This window comes from Oncorhynchus tshawytscha, linkage group LG19 (genome assembly GCF_018296145.1).
Source record: "Oncorhynchus tshawytscha isolate Ot180627B linkage group LG19, Otsh_v2.0, whole genome shotgun sequence".
NCBI classification, from domain to species: domain Eukaryota; kingdom Metazoa; phylum Chordata; class Actinopteri; order Salmoniformes; family Salmonidae; genus Oncorhynchus; species Oncorhynchus tshawytscha.
This window is the reverse complement of record NC_056447.1, coordinates 57,728,450-57,751,915: the sequence shown is the minus strand read 5'-3', so window position 1 is coordinate 57,751,915 and position 23,466 is coordinate 57,728,450. Positions and strand designations below refer to the sequence as shown.

At 47.3% G+C, this 23,466-nt stretch overlaps 1 protein-coding gene across 1 annotated transcript in view; it reads left to right on the top strand.

Moving 5' to 3' along the window:
- LOC121840117 (synaptotagmin-7-like) overlaps nt 1-23,466 on the top strand; it is a 169,446-nt gene that overhangs the window by 11,793 nt on the left and 134,187 nt on the right. The gene's annotated exons all lie outside the window — the stretch shown is intronic.

The following is a 23,466-nucleotide window of genomic DNA, read 5'->3' as shown; positions in this document are numbered from 1 at the left end:
TATTAAACAAAACAAAACATCTGTAATACTATTAGCATTGTTGGCTTTAGCTGGAACCAGATAGGCTCCCAATCTCCCAACCTCAAAACTAGATACCAAGGAGCCATTTTCGGTTATCAATCAAGTTAGAGTTAGACAAGCTACCTACTATATTAGCTGGCATTTAGGGACAGAAGGCCTTTCCCACCTACGAACCATCTCTCAGCCTCTCATAACTAGATACCTACGAACCATCTCTCAGCCTCTCATAACTATATACCAAGGAACCATCTCTCAGCCTCTCATAACTAGATAGCAAGGAACCATCCCTCAGCCTCTCATAACTAGATACCAAGGAACCATCTCTCAGCCTCTCATAACTAGATACCAAGGAACCATCTCTCAGCCTCTCATAACTAGATACCAAGGAACCATCTCTCAGCCTCTCATAACTAGATACCAAGGAACCATCTCTCAGCCTCTCATAACTAGATACCAAGGAACCATCTCTCAGCCTCTCATAACTAGATACCAAGGAACCATCTCTCAGCCTCTCATAACTAGATACCAAAAAGGAACCATCTCTCAGCCTCTCATAACTAGATACCAAGGAACCATCTCTCAGCCTCTCATAACTAGATACCAAGGAACCATCTCTCAGTCTCTCAAAACTAGATACCAACGAACCATCTCTCAGCCTCTCATAACTATATACCTACGAACCATCTCTCAGCCTCTCATAACTAGATACCTACGAACCATCTCTCAGCCTCTCATAACTAGATACCAAGGAACCATCTCTCAGCCTCTCATAACTAGATACCAAGGAACCATCTCTCAGCCTCTCATAACTAGATACCTACGAACCATCTCTCAGCCTCTCATAACTAGATACCAACGAACCATCTCTCAGCCTCTCATAACTAGATACCAAGGAACCATCTCTCAGCCTCTCATAACTAGATACCAAGGAACCATCTCTGTCTCTCAAAACTAGATACCAACGAACCATCTCTCAGCCTCTCATAACTAGATACCAAGGAACCATCTCTCAGCCTCTCATAACTAGATAGCAAGGAACCATCCCTCAGCCTCTCATAACTAGATACCAAGGAACCATCTCTCAGCCTCTCATAACTAGATACCAAGGAACCATCTCTCAGCCTCTCATAACTAGATACCAAGGAACCATCTCTCAGCCTCTCATAACTAGATACCTACGAACCATCTCTCAGCCTCTCATAACTAGATACCTATGAACCATCTCTCAGCCTCTCATAACTAGATACCAAGGAACCATCTCTCAGCCTCTCATAACTAGATACCAAGGAACCATCCCTCAGCCTCTCATAACTAGATACCAAGGAACCATCTCTCAGCCTCTCATAACTAGATACCTACGAACCATCTCACAGCCTCTCATAACTAGATAGCAAGGAACCATCCCTCAGCCTCTCATAACTAGATACCAAGGAACCATCTCTCATAACTAGATACCAAGGAACCATCTCTCAGCCTCTCATAACTAGATACCAAGGAACCATCTCTCAGCCTCTCATAACTAGATACCAAGGAACCATCTCTCAGCCTCTCATAACTAGATACCTACGAACCATCTCTCAGCCTCTCATAACTAGATACCTACGAACCATCTCTCAGCCTCTCATAACTAGATACCTACGAACCATCTCTCAGCCTCTCATAACTAGATACCTACGAACCATCTCTCAGCCTCTCATAACTAGATACCAACGAACCATCTCTCAGCCTCTCATAACTAGATAGCAAGGAACCATCCCTCAGCCTCTCATAACTAGATACCAAGGAACCATCTCTCAGCCTCTCATAACTAGATACCTACGAACCATCTCTCAGCCTCTCATAACTAGATACCTACGAACCATCTCTCAGCCTCTCATAACTAGATACCAAGGAACCATCTCTCAGCCTCTCATAACTAGATAGCAAGGAACCATCCCTCAGCCTCTCATAACTAGATACCAAGGAACCATCTCTCAGCCTCTCATAACTAGATACCAAGGAACCATCCCTCAGCCTCTCATAACTAGATACCAAGGAACCATCTCTCAGCCTCTCATAACTAGATACCAAGGAACCATCTCTCAGCCTTTGCCACCTACGAACCATCTCTCAGCCTTTGCCACCTACTAGAACCATCTCTCAGCCTTTGCCACCTACGAACCATCTCTCAGCCTTTCCCACCTACGAACCATCTCTCAGCCTCTCATAACTAGATACCTACGAACCATCTCTCAGCCTCTCATAACTAGATACCTACGAACCATCTCTCAGCCTCTCATAACTAGATACCAACGAACCATCTCTCAGCCTCTCATAACTAGATAGCAAGGAACCATCCTCAGCCTCTCATAACTAGATACCAAGGAACCATCTCTCAGCCTCTCATAACTAGATACCAAGGAACCATCTCTCAGCCTCTCATAACTAGATACCTACGAACCATCTCTCAGCCTCTCATAACTAGATACCAAGGAACCATCTCTCAGCCTCTCATAACTAGATAGCAAGGAACCATCCTCAGCCTCTCATAACTAGATACCAAGGAACCATCTCTCAGCCTCTCATAACTAGATACCAAGGAACCATCCCTCAGCCTCTCATAACTAGATACCAAGGAACCATCTCTCAGCCTCTCATAACTAGATACCAAGGAACCATCCCTCAGCCTCTCATAACTAGATACCAAGGAACCATCTCTCAGCCTCTCATAACTAGATACCAAGGAACCATCTCTCAGCCTTTGCCACCTACGAACCATCTCTCAGCCTTTGCCACCTACGAACCATCTCTCAGCCTTTGCCACCTACGAACCATCTCTCAGCCTTTCCCACCTACGAACCATCTCTCAGCCTCTCATAACTAGATACCTACGAACCATCTCTCAGCCTCTCATAACTAGATACCTACGAACCATCTCTCAGCCTCTCATAACTAGATACCTACGAACCATCTCTCAGCCTCTCATAACTAGATATCTACGAACCATCCTCAGCCTCTCATAACTAGATACCAAGGAACCATCTCTCAGCCTTTGTCACGTACTTTGCGTCCTCTCAGATTAATGGGGTGGTTGATGGGTTGTGCCCTCTCAGATTAATGGGGTGGATGATGGGTTGTCCTCTCAGTTTAATGGGGTGGTTGATGGGTTGTGCCCTCTCAGATTAATGGGGTGGATGATGGGTTGTGTCCTCTCACGTTAATGGGGTGGATGATGGGTTGTGTCCTCTCAGATTAATGGGGTGGATGATGGGTTGTGTCCTCTCAGTTTAATGGGGTGGATGATGGGTTGTGCCCTCTCAGATTAATGGGGTGGATGATGGGTTGTGTCCTCTCAGGTTAATGGGGTGGATGATGGGTGATATGATGTGAAGAGTAGCGTCAGCCAGAGAGATGGGGATCAGTAATATGGTGTGAAGAGTAGCGTCAGCCAGAGAGATGGGGATCAGTAATATGGTGTGAAGAGTAGCGTCAGCCAGAGAGATGGGGATCAGTAATATGGTGTGAAGAGTAGCGTCAGCCAGAGAGATGGGGATCAGTAATATGGTGTGAAGTGTAGCGTCAGCCAGAAAGATGGGGATCTGTAATATGGGGTGAAGAGTAGTGTCAGCCAGAGAGATGAGGATCTGTAATATGGGGTGAAGGGTAGCGTCAGCCAGAGAGATGGGGATCTATAATATGGGGTGAAGGGTAGCATCAGCCAGAGAGATGGGGATCTATAATATGGGGTGAAAGGTCGCGTCAGCCAGAGAGATGGGGATCTATAATATGGGGTGAAGGGTAGCGTCAGCCAGAGAGATGGGGATCTATAATATGGGGTGAAGGGTAGCGTCAGCCAAAAAGATGGGGATCAGTAATATGGTGTGAAGAGTAGCGTCAGCCAGAGAGATGGGGATCTGTAATATGGGGTGAAGGGTAGCGTCAGCCAGAGAGATGGGGATCTCTAATATGGGGTGAAGGGTAGCGTCAGCCAGAGAGATGGGGATCTATAATATGGGGTGAAGGGTAGCGTCAGCCAGAGAGATGGGGATCTATAATATGGGGTGAAGAGTAGCGTCAGCCAGAGAGATGAGGATCTGTAATATGGGGTGAAGGGTAGCGTCAGCCAGAGAGATGGGGATCTATAATATGGGGTGAAGGGTAGCGTCAGCCAGAGAGATGGGGATCTCTAATATGGGGTGAAGGGTAGCGTCAGCCAGAGAGATGGGGATCTATAATATGGGGTGAAGAGTAGCGTCAGCCAGAGAGATGAGGATCTGTAATATGGGGTGAAGGGTAGCGTCATCCAGAGAGATGAGGATCTGTAATATGGTGTGAAGAGTAGCGTCAGCCAGAGAGATGAGGAGAGTTCTTCTGTTATTCTTGCCCTGCTGGCAAATTGATGATGTCCTGCTATTCATGGTTCATTTACTAATGTAGAATCTGAAATAATTTGTAGGCTACTTACTGCTGCTGAGGCACAGCGCTCTAATGTCCATGTCTGTTTGGGAGATGAATTGAAAAGGAGAGAGAGTGGATGGGGACAGGGATGAAAGATGGCTAAGCTTTTGAAGAGTCTTTTATTCAGGCAGTCTACCTGTCTGTGGATATAGAGTTTATCAGTGGGGTTATTACACATTTCTAAAGATGTCCTACTTATGCCCTGGTATCTAATAATGATGTATAGACAAAGCCCTTTACATATCATATTCTCTGACAACCTGACACTACAGTACTGGATACTCAAAAGATGAAAATGAACCAGAAAGGATTTTAAGTTCATTTAAAAATTTTAAAAAAAAGAGTTTCGGACCAGCAGACGTTTGTAACAGCGAGACAATTCTTCAAATATTGTTTTTTGAATAAAGACTTTGGGTTCAAGTTTACAACCCAATATTCCCTAGTTAGGGACGGAGTGTGTTGGATCAGTGCTGTATTTTAATACAACAATGAGATTTAATTAGACCTTTTTATAGGAGCACCTTAAATAAGACAATTATTTATATCTACATTTCTCTGCTCTGCAAAATAGAGAGAAAAGAGAGAGGGCCAGAAACAGAGACATAGAGGGCTATGACAGTCCCTAGTGGAAGGATACATAGAGGACTATGTACAGTCCCTAGTGGAAGGATACATAGAGGACTATGTACAGTCCCTAGTGGAAGGATACATAGAGGACTATGTACAGTCCCTAGTGGAAGGATACATAGAGGATTATGGACAGTCCCCAGTGGAAGGATACATAGAGGACTATGTACAGTCCCTAGTGGAAGGATACATAGAGGACTATGTACAGTCCCTAGTGGAAAGATACATAGAGGATTATGGACAGTCCCTAGTGGAAGGATACATAGAGGACTATGCACAGTCCCTAGTGGAAGGATACATAGAGGATTATGCACAGTCCCTAGTGGAAGGATACATAGAGGATTATGCACAGTCCCTAGTGGAAGGATACATAGAGGACTATGTACACTCCCTAGTGGAAGGATACATAGAGGACTATGTATACTCCCTAGTGGAAGGATACATAGAGGACTATGTACACTCCCTAGTGGAAGGATACATAGAGGACTATGTACAGTCCCTAGTGGAAGGATACATAGAGGACTATGTACAGTCCCTAGTGGAAGGATACATAGAGGACTATGTACAGTCCCTAGTGGAAGGATACATAGAGGACTATGTACAGTCCCTAGTGGAAGGATACATAGAGGACTATGTACAGTCCCTAGTGGAAGGATACATAGAGGACGATGTACAGCCCCTAGTGGAAGGATACATAGAGGACTATGTACAGTCCCTAGTGGAAGGATACATAGAGGACTATGCACAGTCCCTAGTGGAAGGATACATAGAGGACTATGTACAGCCCCTAGTGGAAGGATACATAGAGGACTATGTACAGCCCCTAGTGGAAGGATACATAGAGGACTATGTACAGTCCCTAGTGGAAGGATACATAGAGGACTATGCACAGTCCCTAGTGGAAGGAAACATAGAGGACTATGCACAGTCCCTAGTGGAAGGATACATAGAGGACTATGTACAGTCCCTAGTGGAAGGATACATAGAGGACTATGCACAGTCCCTAGTGGAAGGATACATCACTGGGGATATGTGAGAAGCCTAATCAGATATCGAATTGCAAGATAATTGTGCAGAACAATTGTCTTTTACTTTATGAAGAAAAATACAAAATAGCCTGACGTGACTATGTTGGGGACCTGACTGTGCAGGAGACCTGACTGTGTAGGAGACCTGACTGTGTAGGAGACCTGACTGTGTAGGAGACCTGACCTGACTATGTAGGAGACAAGACAATGTAGGAGACCTGACCTGACTATGTAGGAGACCTGACCCAACTATGTAGGAGACCAGACGATGTAGAAGACCTGAACAGACTATGAAGGAGACCTACCTAAGTAGTAGACCTGACCTGACTATGTTGGAGACCTGACCTGACTATGTAGGAGACTTGACTATTTAGGAGACCTGACCTGACTATTTAGGAGACCTGAACAGACTATGTAGGAGACCTGACGTGACTATGTATTAGACCTGACTATGTAGTAGACCTGACCTGACTATGTAGGAGACCTCACCTGACTATGTAGGAGACCTCACCTGACTATGTAGGAGACCTGAATATGTAGGAGACCTGACCTGACTATTGAGGAGACCTGACCTGACTATGTAGGAGACCTGACCTGACTATGTAGGAGAGATGACCTGACTGTGTAGGAGACCTGACCTGACTGTGTAGGACAGCTGACCTGACTATTTAGGAGACCTGACTATGTAGGAGGCCTGACCTGACAATGTAGGACACCTTACCTGACCATGTACGGGACCTGACCTGACTATGTAGGAGACTTGACCTGACTATGTAGGAGACCTGACCTGACTATGTAGGAGACCTGACTATTTAGGAGAACTGACCTGACTATATAGGATACCTGACCTGACTGTGTAGGAGTCCTGACCTGACTGTGTTGACACCTGATTATGTAGGAGACCTGACCTGACAATGAAGGAGACCTGACCTGAATATTTAGGAGACCTGACCTGAATATTTAGGAGACCTGACCTGACTTTGTAGGAGACCTGACCTGACTATGTAGGAGAGCTGACCTGACAATTTCGGTCCTCACCTGACTATTTAGGAGACCTGACCTGACTATATAGGATACCTGACCTGACTATTTAGGAGACCTGACTATGTAGGAGGCCTGACCTGACTCTGTAGGAGACCTGACTATGTAGGAGACCTTACCTGACTATGTAGGAGGCCTGACCTGACTATGTAGGAGGCCTGACCTGACTATGTAGGAGGCCTGACCTGACTATGTAGGAGAGCTGACCTGACTATATAGGAGACCTGACCTGACTCTGTAGGAGACCTGACTATGTAGGAGACATGACTATGTAGGACACCTGACCTGACTATTTAAGAGTCCTGACTATGTCGGAGGCCTGACCTGACTATGTCGGAGGCCTGACCTGACAATGTAGGACATTTTACCTGACTATGTAGGGGACCTGACCTTCCTATTTAGGAGACCTGACCTGACTATTTAGGATACCTGACCTGACTATTTAGGAGAACTGACCTGACTATGTTGGAGACCTGACCTGACTTTTTAGGAGACCTGACCTGACTATGTAGGAGTCCTGACCTGACTGTGTTGACACCTGATTATGTAGGAGACCTGACCTGACAATGTAGGAGACCTGACCTGACTATGTAGAAGAGCTGACCTGACAATTTAGGACCTGACCTGACTATTTAGGAGACCTGACTATTTAGGAGAACTGACCTGACTATATAGGATACCTGACCTGACTGTGTAGGAGTCCTGACCTGACTGTGTTGACACCTGATTATGTAGGAGACCTGACCTGACAATGTAGGAGACCTGACCTGAATATTTAGGAGAACTGACCTGAATATTTAGGAGACCTGACCTGACTTTGTAGGAGACCTGACCTGACTATGTAGGAGAGCTGACCTGACAATTTCGGACCTGACCTGACTATTTAGGAGACCTGACCTGACTATATAGGATACCTGACCTGACTATTTAGGAGACCTGACTATGTAGGAGGCATGACCTGACTCTGTAGGAGACCTGACTATGTAGGAGACCTTACCTGACTATGTAGGAGGCCTGACCTGACTATGTAGGAGGCCTGACCTGACTATGTAGGAGGCCTGACCTGACTATGTAGGAGAGCTGACCTGACTATATAGGAGACCTGACCTGACTCTGTAGGAGACCTGACTATGTAGGAGACATGACTATGTAGGACACCTGACCTGACTATTTAAGAGTCCTGACTATGTAGGAGACCTGACCTGACTGTTTAGGAGACCTGCATTTGAAGGATGCCTGACCTGACTCTGTAGGAGACCTGACCTGACTCTGTAGGAGACCTGACCTGACTCTGTAGGAGACCTGACCTGACTATGTAGGAGACCTGACCTTACAATTTAGGAGACCTGACCTGATTATGTAGGAGACCTGACCTGACTATGTAGGAGACCTGACCTGACTATGTAGGGGACCTGACCTGACTATGTAGGAGACCTGACCTGACTATCTAGGAGACCTGACTATGTACGAGACCTGACCTGACTATGTAGGAGAGCTGACCTGACTGTGTAGGAGAGCTGACCTGACAATTTAGGACCTGACCTGACTATTTAGGAGACCTGACTATGTCGGAGGCCTGACCTGACAATGTAGGACATCTTACCTGACTATGTAGGGGACCTGACCTTCCTATGTAGGGGACCTGACCTGACTATTTAGGGACCTGACCTGACTATTTAGGATACCTGAACTGACTATTTTGGAGAACTGACCTGACTATGTTGGAGACCTGACCTGACTTTTTAGGAGACCTGACCTGACTATGTAGGAGACCTGACTATGTAGGACACCTGACCTGACTATGTAGGAGTCCTGACCTGACTGTGTTGCCACCTGATTATGTAGGAGACCTGACCTGACAATGGAGGAGACCTGACCTGACTATGTAGGAGACCTGACCTGACTATGTAGGAGAGCTGACCTGACAATTTAGGACCTGACCTGACTATGTTGGAGACCTGACTATGTAGGAGACTTGACCTGACTATGTAGGAGACCTGACCTGACTATGTAGGAGACCTGACCTGACTATGTAGGGGACCTGACCAGACTATGTAGGAGACCTGACCTGACTATGTAGGAGACCTGACTATGTACGAGACCTGACCTGACTATGTAGGAGAGCTGACCTGACTGTGTAGGAGAGCTGACCTGACAATTTAGGACCTGACCTGACTATTTAGGAGACCTGACTATGTCGGAGGCCTGACCTGACAATGTAGGACATCTTACCTGACTATGTAGGGGACCTGACCTTCCTATGTAGGGGACCTGACCTGACTATTTAGGGGACCTGACCTGACTATTTAGGATACCTGAACTGACTATTTTGGAGAACTGACCTGACTATGTTGGAGACCTGACCTGACTTTTTAGGAGACCTGACCTGACTATGTAGGAGACCTGACTATGTAGGACACCTGACCTGACTATGTAGGAGTCCTGACCTGACTGTGTTGCCACCTGACTATGTAGGAGGCCTGACCTGACTATGTAGGAGAGCTGACCTGACTATATAGGAGACCTGACCTGACTATGTAGGAGACCTGACTATGTAGGAGACATGACTATGTAGGACACCTGACCTGACTATTTAAGAGTCCTGACTATGTAGGAGACCTGACCTGACTGTTTAGGAGACCTGCATATGAAGGATGCCTGACCTGACCCTGTAGGAGACCTGACCTGTCTCTGTAGGAGACCTGACCTGACTATGTAGGAGACCTGACCTGACAATTTAGGAGACCTGACCTGATTATGTAGGAGACCTGACCTGATTATGTAGGAGACCTGACCTGACTATGTAGGAGACCTGACCTGACTATGTAGGGGACCTGACTATGTAGGAGACCAGACCTGACTATGTAGGACACCTGACCTGAATATTTAAGAGTCCTGACTATGTAGGGGACTTGACCTGACTCTGTAGGATACCTGACCTGACTATGTAGGAGACCTGACCTGACTGCGTAGGAGAGCTGACCTGACTGTGTAGGAGAGCTGACCTGACAATTTAGGACCTGACCTGACTATATAGGATACCTGACCTGACTATTTAGGAGAACTGACCTGACTATGTTGGAGAACTGACCTGACTTTTTAGGAGACCTGACCTGACTATGTAGGAGACCTGACCTGACTATGTAGGAGACCTGACCTGACTCTGTAGGGGACCTGACTATGTAGGAGACCTGACCTGACTATGTAGGAGACCTGACTATGAAGGAGACATGACTATGTAGGACACCTGACCTGACTATTTAAGAGTCTTGACTATGTAGGAGACCTGACCTGACTCTGTAGGATACCTGACCTGACTGTGTAGGAGAGCTGACCTGACTGTAGGAGAGCTGACCTGACAATTTAGGACCTGACCTGACTATGTAGGAGACCTGACCTGACTATGTAGGAGACCTGACCAGACTTTATAGGAGATCTGACTAGGAGGCCTTTAGGTAGGAGAACTGACCTAGGAGACCTGACTATGTAGGAGACCTGACCTGACTTTATAGGAGATCTGACTCTTTAGGAGAACTGACCTGACTATTTAGGAGACCTGACTATGTAGGAGACCTGACCTGACTATGTAGGAGACCTGACCTGACAATTTAGGAGACCTGACCTGACTATGTAGGAGACCTGACCTGACTATGTAGGAGACCTGACCTGACTATGTAGGAGACCTGACTCTGTAGGAGACCTGACCTGACTTTGTAGGAGAGCTGACCTGACTGTGTAGGAGAGCTGACCTGACAATTTAGGACCTGACCTGACTATTTAGGAGACCTGACTATTTAGGAGAACTGACCTGACTATATAGGATACCTGACCTGACTGTGTAGGAGTCCTGACCTGACTGTGTTGACACCTGATTATGTAGGAGACCTGACCTGACAATGTAGGAGACCTGACCTGAATATTTAGGAGACCTGACCTGAATATTTAGGAGACCTGACCTGACTTTGTAGGAGACCTGACCTGACTATGTAGGAGAGCTGACCTGACAATTTAGGACCTGACCTGACTATTTAGGAGACCTGACTATTTAGGAGAACTGACCTGACTATATAGGATACCTGACCTGACTGTGTAGGAGTCCTGACCTGACTGTGTAGGAGACCTGACCTGACTGTGTAGGAGACCTGACCTGACTGTGTAGGAGACCTGACCTGACTATGTAGGAGACCTGACCTGACTATGTAGGAGACCTGACCTGACTATGTAGGAGAGCTGACCTGACTGTGTAGGAGAGCTGACCTGACAATTTAGGACCTGACCTGACTATTTAGGAGACCTGACTATGTCGGAGGCCTGACCTGACAATGTAGGACATCTTACCTGACTTTGTAGGAGACCTGACCTTCCTATGTAGGAGACCTGACCTGACTATTTAGGAGACCTGACCTGACTATTTAGGAGACCTGACCTGACTATTTAGGAGACCTGACCTGACTATTTAGGAGACCTGACCTGACTTTTTAGGAGACCTGACCTGACTATGTAGGAGACCTGACTAAGTAGGACACCTGACCTGACTATGTAGGAGTTCTGACCTGACTGTCTTGACACCTGATTATGTAGGAGACCTGACCTGACTATGCAGGAGACCTGACCTGACTATGTAGGAGACCTGACCTGACTATGTAGGAGAGCTGACCTGACAATTTAGGACCTGACCTGACTATTTGACCTGACTATTTAGGAGAACTGACCTGACTATATAGGATACCTGACCTGACTGTGTATGAGAGCTGACTTGACAATTTAGGACCTGACCTGACTATTTAGGAGACCTGACTATGTAGGAGGCCTGACCTGACTATGTAGGAGACCTGACTATGTAGGAGACCTGACCTGACTATGTAGGAGACCTGACCTGACTATGTAGGAGACCTGACCTGAATATTTAGGAGACCTGATCTGAATATTTAGGAGACCTGACCTGAATGTTTAGGAGACCTGACCTGAATATTTAGGAGACCTGACCTGACTATTTAGGAGACCTGAACTGACTCTGTAGGAGACCAGACCTGACTATGTAGGAGACCTGACTATGTAGGAGACCTGACCTGACTATGTAGGAGACCTGACCTGACTATGTAGGAGACCTGACCTGACTATTTAGGAGACCTGACCTGACTATGTCGGAGACCTGACTATGTAGGAGACCTGACCATGTAGGAGACCTGACCTGACTATGTAGGAGACCTGACCTGACTATGTAGGAGACCTGACCTGACTATGTAGGAGACCTGACCTGACTCTGTAGGAGACCTGACCTGACTATGTAGGAGACCTGACCTGACTATGTAGGAGACCTGACCTGACTATGTAGGAGACCTGACCTGACTATGTAGGAGACCTGACTATATAGGAGACATGACTATGTAGAACACCTGACCTGACTATGTAGGAGTCCTGACCTGACTGTGTTGACACCTGATTATGTAGGAGACCTGACCTGACTATGTAGGAGACCTGACCTGACAATGTAAGAGACCTGACCAGACTATTTAAGAGTCCTGACTATGTAGGAGACCTGACTATGTTGGAGACATGACTATGTAGGAGACCTGACCTGACTGTTTAGGAGACCTGCACATGTAGGAGGCCTGACCTGACTATGTAGGAGACCTGACCTGACTCTGTAGGAGACCTGACCTGACTATGTAGGAGACCTGACTATGTAGGAGACCTGACCTGACTATGTAGGAGACCTGACTCTGAAGGAGACCTGACTATGTAGGAGACCTGACCTGAATATGTAGGAGAGCTGACCTGACTATTTAGGACATCTTACCTGACTATGTAGGGGACCTGACCTTCCTATGTAGGAGACCTGACCTGACTATTTAGGAGACCTGACTATGTTGGAGACATGACTATGTAGGAGAACTGACCTGACTGTTTAGGAGACCTGCACATGTAGGAGGCCTGACCTGACTATGTAGGAGACCTGACCTGACTGTGTTAGAGACCTGACTATGTAGGAGACCTGACCAGACTTTATAGGAGATCTGACTCTTTAGGAGAACTGACCTGACTATATAGGAGACCTGACTATGTAGGAGACCTGACCTGACTATGTAGGAGACCTGACCTGACAATTTAGGAGACCTGACCTGACTATGTAGGAGACCTGACCTGACTATGTAGGAGACCTGACCTGACTATGTAGGAGACCTGACTATGTAGGATACCTGACCTGACTTTGTAGGAGAGCTGACCTGACAATTTAGGACCTGACCTGACTATTTAGGAGACCTGACTATGTCGGAGGCCTGACCTGACAATGTAGGACATCTTACCTGACTTTGTAGGAGACCTGACCTTCCTATGTAGGAGACCTGACCTGACTATTTAGGAGACCTGACCTGACTATTTAGGAGACCTGACCTGACTATTTAGGAGACCTGACCTGACTATTTAGGAGACCTGACCTGACTTTTTAGGAGACCTGACCTGACTATGTAGGAGACCTGACTAAGTAGGACACCTGACCTGACTATGTAGGAGTTCTGACCTGACTGTCTTGACACCTGATTATGTAGGAGACCTGACCTGACTATGCAGGAGACCTGACCTGACTATGTAGGAGACCTGACCTGACTATGTAGGAGAGCTGACCTGACAATTTAGGACCTGACCTGACTATTTAGGAGACCTGACTATTTAGGAGAACTGACCTGACTATATAGGATACCTGACCTGACTGTGTATGAGAGCTGACTTGACAATTTAGGACCTGACCTGACTATTTAGGAGACCTGACTATGTAGGAGGCCTGACCTGACTATGTAGGAGACCTGACTATGTAGGAGACCTGACCTGACTATGTAGGAGACCTGACCTGACTATGTAGGAGACCTGACCTGAATATTTAGGAGACCTGATCTGAATATTTAGGAGACCTGACCTGAATGTTTAGGAGACCTGACCTGAATATTTAGGAGACCTGACCTGAATATTTAGGAGACCTGAACTGACTCTGTAGGAGACCAGACCTGACTATGTAGGAGACCTGACTATGTAGGAGACCTGACCTGACTATGTAGGAGACCTGACCTGACTATGTAGGAGACCTGACCTGACTATTTAGGAGACCTGACCTGACTATGTCGGAGACCTGACAATGTGGGAGACCTGACCTGACTATGTAGGAGACCTGACCATGTAGGAGACCTGACCTGACTATGTAGGAGACCTGACCTGACTATGTAGGAGACCTGACCTGACTATTTAGGAGACCTGACCTGACTATGTAGGACCTGACCTGACCTGACTATGTAGGAGACCTGACTATATAGGAGACATGACCTGACTCTGTAGGACCTGACCTGACTATGTAGGAGTCCTGACCTGACTATGTAGGAGGCCTGACCTGACTATGTAGGAGACCTGACCTGACTATGTAGGAGACCTGACCTGACTATGTAGGAGACCTGACCTGACTATTTAAGACCTGACTATGTAGGAGACCTGACCTGAGACATGACTATGTAGGAGACCTGACCTGACTGTTTAGGAGACCTGCACATGTAGGAGGACCTGACCTGACTATGTAGGAGACCTGACCTGACTCTGTAGGAGACCTGACCTGACTATTTAGGAGACCTGACTATGTAGGAGACCTGACCTGACTATGTAGGAGACCTGAATATGTAGGAGACCTGACCTGACTGTAGGAGACCTGACTATGTAGAGACCTGACCTGACTATGTAGGAGACCTGACCTGACTATGTAGGAGACCTGACCTGACAATTTAGGACCTGACTATTTAGGAGACCTGACTGACTATGTAGGAGGCCTGACCTGACTATGTAGGAGACCTGACCTGACTATGTAGGAGACCTGACCTGACTATGTAGGAGACCTGACCTGACTATTTAGGAGACCTGACCTGACTATTTAGGAGACCTGACCTAGGAGACCTGACCTACTATGTAGGAGACCTGACCTGACTATTTAGGAGACCTGACCTGACTATTAGGAGACCTGACTATGTAGGAGACCTGACCTGACTATGTAGGAGACCTGACCTGACCTGACCTGATTTTAGGAGACCTGACCTGACTATGTAGGAGGCCTGACCTGACTATGTAGGAGACCTGACCTGACTATGTAGGAGACCTGACCTGACTATGTAGGAGACCTGATTATGTAGGGACCTGACCTGACTATGTAGGAGACCTGACCTGACTATGTAGGAGACCTGACCTGACTATTTAGGAGACCTGACCTGACTATGTAGGAGACCTGACCTGACTATGTAGGAGACCTGACCTAGGAGACCTGACCTGACTATTTAGGAGACCTGACCTGACTATGTAGGAGACCTGACCTGACTATGTAGGAGACCTGACTATGTAGGAGACCTGACCTGACCTGAGACCTGACCTGACTATGTAGGAGACCTGACCTGACTATTTAGGAGACCTGACCTGACTATTTAGGAGACCCTGACCTGACTATGTAGGAGACCTGACCTGACTATGTAGGAGACCTGACCTGACTATGTAGGAGACCTGACCTGACTAGGAGACCTGACCTGACTATGTAGGAGACCTGACCTGACATGTAGGAGACCTGACCTGACTATTAGGAGACCTGACTATGTAGGAGACCTGACCTGACTATGTAGGAGAGCTGACCTGACTATGTAGGAGACCTGACCTGACTATTTAGGACCTGACCTGACTATGTAGGAGAGACCTGACTATGTAGGAGACCTGACCTGACTATGTAGGAGACCTGACCTGACTATGTAGGAGACCTAGGAGACCTGACCTATGTAGGAGACCTGACCTGACTATGTAGGAGACCTGACCTGACTATTTAGGAGACCTGACTATGTAGGAGACCTGACCTGACTATGTAGGAGACCTGACCTGACTATGTAGGAGACCTGACCTGACTATTTAGGAGACCTGACCTGACTATGTAGGAGACCTGACCTGACTATGTAGGAGACCTGACCTGACTATGTAGGAGACCTGACCTGACTATTTAGGAGACCTGACCTGACTGACCTGACTATGTAGGAGACCTGACCTGACTATGTAGGAGACCTGACCTAGGAGACATGACTATGTAGGAGACCTGACCTGACTATTTAAGAGTCCTGGTAGGAGACCTGACCTGACTGTTTAGGAGACCTGACCTGACTATGTAGGAGACCTGACCTGACTATGTAGGAGACCTGACCTGACTATGTAGGAGACCTGACCTGACTATGTAGGAGACCTGACCTGACTATGTAGGAGACCTGACTATGTAGGAGACCTGACCTGACTTTGTAGGAGACCTGACCTGACTATTTAGGAGACCTGACCTGACTATGTAGGAGACCTGACCTGACTATGTAGGAGACCTGACCTGACTGACCTGACTATTGTAGGAGACCTGACCTGACTGTGTAGGAGACCTGACCTGACAATTTAGAGACCTGACCTGACTATTTAGGAGACCTGACTATGTAGGAGGCCTGACCTGACAATGTAGGACATCTTACCTGACTATGTAGGGGACCTGACCTTCCTATGTAGGAGACCTGACCTGACTATTTAGGAGACCTGACCTGACTATTTAGAGAGACCTGACCTGACTATTTAGGAGACCTGACCTGACTATTTAGGAGACCTGACCTGACTGACCTGACTATGTAGGAGACCTGACTGATGTAGGACACCTGACCTGACTATGTAGGAGTCCTGACCTGACTGTGTTGACACCTGATTATGTAGGAGACCTGACCTGACTATGTAGGAGACCTGACCTGACTATGTAGGAGACCTGACCTGACTATTTAAGAGACCTAGGAGACCTGACTATTTAGGAGACCTGACTATGTAGGAGACCTGACCTGACTATGTAGGAGACCTGACCTGACTGTAGGAGACCTGACCTGACTATGTAGGAGACCTGACTATGTAGGAGACCTGACTGACTAGGATACCTGACCTGACTATGGAGACCTGACCTGACTATTTAGGAGACCTGACCTGACTATGTAGGAGACCTGACCTGACTATTTAGAGACCTGACCTGACTATTTAGGAGACCTGACTATGTAGGAGACCTGACCTGACTATGTTGGAGACCTGACTATGTAGGAGACCTGACCTGACTATGTAGGAGACCTGACCTGACTATGTAGGAGACCTGACCTGATTTAGGAGACCTGACCTGACTATTTAGGAGACCTGACCTGACTATTTTGGAGACCTGACCTGACTATGTAGGAGACCTGACTATATAGGAGACATGACTATGTAGAACACCTGACCTGACTATGTAGGAGTCCTGACCTGACTGTGTTGACACCTGATTATGTAGGAGACCTGACCTGACTATGTAGGAGACCTGACCTGACAATGTAGGACATCTTACCTGACTTTGTAGGGGACCTGACCTTACTATGTAGGAGACCTGACCTGACAATTTAGGACCTGACCTGACTATGTCGGAGGCCTGACCTGACTATTAGGAGACCTGACCTGACTATGTAGGAGACCTGACCTGACAATTTAGGAGACCTGACCTGACTATTTAGGAGACCTGACCTGACTATGTAGGAGACCTGACCTGACTATGTAGGAGACCTGAGACCTGACCTGACCTGACTATGTAGGAGACCTGACCTGACTATGTAGGAGACCTGACCTGACTATGTAGGAGACCTGACCTGACTATTTAGGAGACCTGACCTGACTATTTAGGAGACCTGACCTGAATGTTTAGGAGACCTGACCTGAATATTTAGGAGACCTGACCTGACTATTTAGGAGACCTGACCTGACTATGTAGGAGACCTGACCTGACTATGTAGGAGACCTGACCTGACTATGTAGGAGACCTGACCTGACTAGGAGACCTGACCTGACTATTTAGGAGACCTGACCTGACTATTTAGGAGACCTGACCTGACTATGTAGGAGACCTGACCTGACTATGTAGGAGACCTGACCTGACTATGTAGGAGACCTGACCTGACTATGTAGGAGACCTGACCTGACTATGTAGGAGACCTGACTATATAGGAGACATGACTATGTAGGACACCTGACCTGACTATGTAGGAGTCCTGACCTGACTGTGTTGACACCTGATTATGTAGGAGACCTGACCTGACTATGTAGGAGACCTGACCTGACAATGTAGGAGACCTGACCTGACTATTTAAGAGTCCTGACTATGTAGGAGACCTGACTATGTTGGAGACATGACTATGTAGGAGACCTGACCTGACTGTTTAGGAGACCTGCATATGAAGGATGCCTGACCTGACTCTGTAGGAGACCTGACCTGACACTGTAGGAGACCTGACCTGACTATGTAGGAGACCTGACCTGACTATTTAGGATACCTGACCTGACTATTTAGGAGACTGACCTGACTATTTAGGAGACCTGACCTGACTAGGAGACCTGACCTGACTATTTAGGAGACCTGACCTGACTATGTAGGAGACCTGACTATGTAGGAGAGTCCTGACCTGACTGTGTTGACACCTGATTATGTAGGAGACCTGACCTGACTAGGAGACCTGACCTGACAATGTAGGAGACCTGACCTGACTATGTAGGGAGCTGACCTGACTATTTAGGAGACCTGACTATGTAGGAGAACTGACCTGACTATGTAGGAGACCTGACCTGACTGTGTAGGAGACCTGACCTGACAATTTAGGACCTGACCTGACTATTTAGGAGACCTGACTATGTAGGGACCTGACCTGACTATGTAGGAGACCCTATGTAGGAGACCTGACCTGACTATGTAGGAGACCTGACCTGACTATGTAGGAGACCTGACCTGACTATGTAGGAGACCTGACCTGACTATTTAGGAGACCTGACCTGACTCTGTAGGAGACCTGACTATGTAGGAGACCTGACCTGACTATGTAGGAGACCTGACCTGACTATGTAGGAGTCCTGACCTGACTGTGTTGACACCTGATTATGTAGGAGACCTGACCTGACTATGTAGGAGACCTGACCTGACAATGTAGGGAGACCTGACCTGACTATTTAAGAGTCCTGACTATGTAGGAGACCTGACTATGTTGGAGACATGACTATGTAGGAGACCTGACCTGACTGTTTAGGAGACCTGCATATGAAGGATGCCTGACCTGACTCTGTAGGAGACCTGACCTGACACTGTAGGAGACCTGACCTGACTATGTAGGAGACCTGACCTGACTATTTAGGATACCTGACCTGACTATTTAGGAGAACCTGACCTGACTATTTAGGAGACCTGACCTGACTATGTTGGAGACCTGACCTGACTTTTAGGAGACCTGACCTGACTATGTAGGAGACCTGACTATGTAGGACACCTGACTTGACTATGTAGGAGTCCTGACCTGACTGTGTTGACACCTGATTATGTAGGAGACCTGACCTGACTATGTAGGAGACCTGACCTGACAATGTAGGAGACCTGACCTGACTATGTAGGAGAGCTGACCTGACTATTTAGGAGACCTGACTATTTAGGAGAACTGACCTGACTATTTAGGGACTGACCTGACTGACCTGACTATGTAGGAGGCCTGACCTGACTAGGAGACCTGACTATGTAGGAGACCTGACCTGACTATGTAGGAGACCTGACCTGACTATGTAGGAGACCTGACCTGACTATTTAGGAGACCTGACCCTAGGAGACCTGACCTGAATGTTTAGGAGACCTGACCTGAATATTTAGGAGAGACCTGACCTATATGTAGGAGACCTGACCTGACTATGTAGGAGACCTGACCTGAATATTTAGGAGACCTGACCTGAATATTTAGGAGACCTGACCTGAATGTTTAGGAGACCTGACCTGACTATTTAGGAGACCTGACCTGACTATTTAGGAGACCTGAACTGACTATGTAGGAGACCAGACCTGACTATGTAGGAGACCTGACCTGACTATGTAGGAGACCTGGATGTAGGAGACCTGACCTGACTATTTAGGAGACCTGACCTGACTATTTAGGAGACCTGACCTGACTATGTCGGAGACCTGACCTGACTATGTAGGAGACCTGACCTGACTATGTAGGAGACCTGACCTGACTATGTAGGAGACCTGACCTGACTATGTAGGAGACCTGACTATATAGGAGACATGACTATGTAGGACACCTGACCTGACTATGTAGGAGTCCTGACCTGACTGTGTTGACACCTGATTATGTAGGAGACCTGACCTGACTATGTAGGAGACCTGACCTGACAATGTAGAGACCTGACCTGACTATTTAAGACCTGACTATGTAGGAGACCTGACTATGTAGGAGACATGACTATGTAGGAGACCTGACCTGACTGTTTAGGAGACCTGCATATGAGGAGGATGCCTGACCTGACTCTGTAGGAGACCTGACCTGACACTGTAGGAGACCTGACCTGACTATGTAGGAGACCTGACCTGACTATTTAGGATACCTGACCTGACTATTTAGGAGAACTGACCTGACTATTTAGGAGAACTGACCTGACTATGTTGGAGACCTGACCTGACTTTTAGGAGACCTGACCTGACTATGTAGGAGACCTGACTATGTAGGAGTCCTGACCTGACTGTGTTGACACCTGATTATGTAGGAGACCTGACCTGACTATGTAGGAGACCTGACCTGACAATGTAGGAGACCTGACCTGACTATGTAGGAGAGCTGACCTGACTATTTAGGAGACCTGACTATTTAGGAGAACTGACCTGACTATATAGGATACCTGACCTGACTGTGTAGGAGAGCTGACCTGACAATTTAGGACCTGACCTGACTATTTAGGAGACCTGACTATGTAGGAGGCCTGACCTGACTATGTAGGAGACCTGACTATGTAGGAGACCTGACCTGACTATGTAGGAGACCTGACCTGACTATGTAGGAGACCTGACCTGACTATGTAGGAGACCTGACCTGACTATTTAGGAGACCTGACCTGACTCTGTAGGAGACCTGACTATGTAGGAGACCTGACCTGACTATGTAGGAGACCTGACCTGACTATGTAGGAGTCCTGACCTGACTGTGTTGACACCTGATTATGTAGGAGACCTGACCTGACTATGTAGGAGACCTGACCTGACAATGTAGGAGACCTGACCTGACTATTTAAGAGTCCTGACTATGTAGGGAGACCTGGAGACATGACTATGTAGGAGACCTGACCTGACTGTTTAGGAGACCTGACTATGAAGGATGAGACCTGACCTGTAGGAGACCTGACCTGACTCTGTAGGAGACCTGACCTGACTATGTAGGAGACCTGACCTGACTATTTAGGATACCTGACCTGACTATTTAGGAGAACTGACCTGACTATTTAGGAGAACTGACCTGACTATGTTGGAGACCTGACCTGACTTTTTAGGAGACCTGACCTGACTATGTAGGAGACCTGACTATGTAGGACACCTGACTTGACTATGTAGGAGTCCTGACCTGACTGTGTTGACACCTGATTATGTAGGAGACCTGACCTGACTATGTAGGAGACCTGACCTGACAATGTAGGAGACCTGACCTGACTATTTAAGAGTCCTGACTATGTAGGAGACCTGACTATGTTGGAGACATGACTATGTAGGAGACCTGACCTGACTGTTTAGGAGACCTGCACATGTAGGAGGCCTGACCTGACCATGTAGGAGACCTGACCTGACTCTGAAGGAGACCTGACCTGACTATGTAGGAGACCTGACTATGTAGGAGACCTGACCTGACTATGTAGGAGACCTGACAATGAAGGAGACCTGACTATGTAGGAGACCTGACCTGAATATGTAGGAGAGCTGACCTGACTGTGTAGTAGAGCTGACCTGACAATTTAGGACCTGACCTGGCTATTTAGAAGACCTGACTATGTCGGAGGCCTGACCTGACTATGTCGAAGGCCTGTCTATGTAGGAGACCTGACCTGACTATGTAGGAAGCCTGACCTGACAATGTAGGACACCTGACCTGACTCTGTAGGAGACCTGACCTGACTATGTAGGAGACCTGACCTGACTGTGTAGGAGAGCTGACCTGACTGTGTCGGAGAGCTGACCTGACTATGTAGGAGACCTGACTATGTAGGAGACATGACTATGTAGGACACCTGACCTGACTATTTAAGAGTCCTGACTATGTAGGAGACCTGACCTGACTGTTTAGGAGACCTGCATATGAAGGATGCCTGACCTGACTCTGTAGGAGACCTGACCTGACACTGTAGGAGACCTGACCTGACTATGTAGGATACCTGACCTGATTATGTAGGAGACCTGACCTGACTGTGTAGGAGAGCTGACCTGACTGTGTAGGAGAGCTGACCTGACTATGTAGGAGACCTGACCTGACTATGTAGGAGACCTGACCTGACTATGTAAGAGAGCTGACCTGACTATGTAGGAGACCTGACCTGACTATGTAGGAGACCTGACTGTGTAGGAGACATGACTATGTAGGACACCGGACCTGACTATTTAAGAGTCTTGACTATGTAGGAGACCTGACCTGACTGTTTAGGAGACCTGCATATGAAGGATGCCTGACCTGACTCTGTAGGAGACCTGACCTGACACTGTAGGAGACCTGACCTGACTATGTAGGAGACCTGACTCTGTAGGAGACCTGACCTGACTATGTAGGAGACCTGACCTGACTCTTTAGAGACCTGACCTGACTATGTAGGAGACCTGACCTGACAAATGTAGGAGACCTGACCTGACTATTTAAGAGTCCTGACTATGTAGGAGACCTGACTATGTTGGAGACATGACTATGTAGGAGACCTGACCTGACTGTTTAGGAGACCTGCACATGTAGGAGACCTGACCTGACTATGTAGGAGACCTGACTATGTAGGAGACCTGACCTGACTATGTAGGAGACCTGACAATGAAGGAGACCTGACCTGACTAGGAGACCTGACAATGAAGGAGACCTGACCTGAATATGTAGGAGAGCTGACCTGACTGTGTAGGAGACCTGACCTGACTATGTAGGAGACCTGACCTGACTATGTAGGGGACCTGACTATGTAGGAGACCTGACCTGACTATGTAGGAGACCTGACCTGACTATGTAGGGGACCTGACTATGTAGGAGACCTGACCTGACTATTTAAGAGTCCTGACTATGTAGGAGACCTGACCTGACTATGTAGGAGACCTGAGTCTGTAGGAGACCTGACCTGACTTTGTAGGAGAGCTGACCTGACTGTGTAGGAGAGCTGACCTGACAATTTAGGACCTGACCTGACTATTTAGGAGACCTGACTATGTCGGAGCCCTGACCTGACAATGTAGGACATC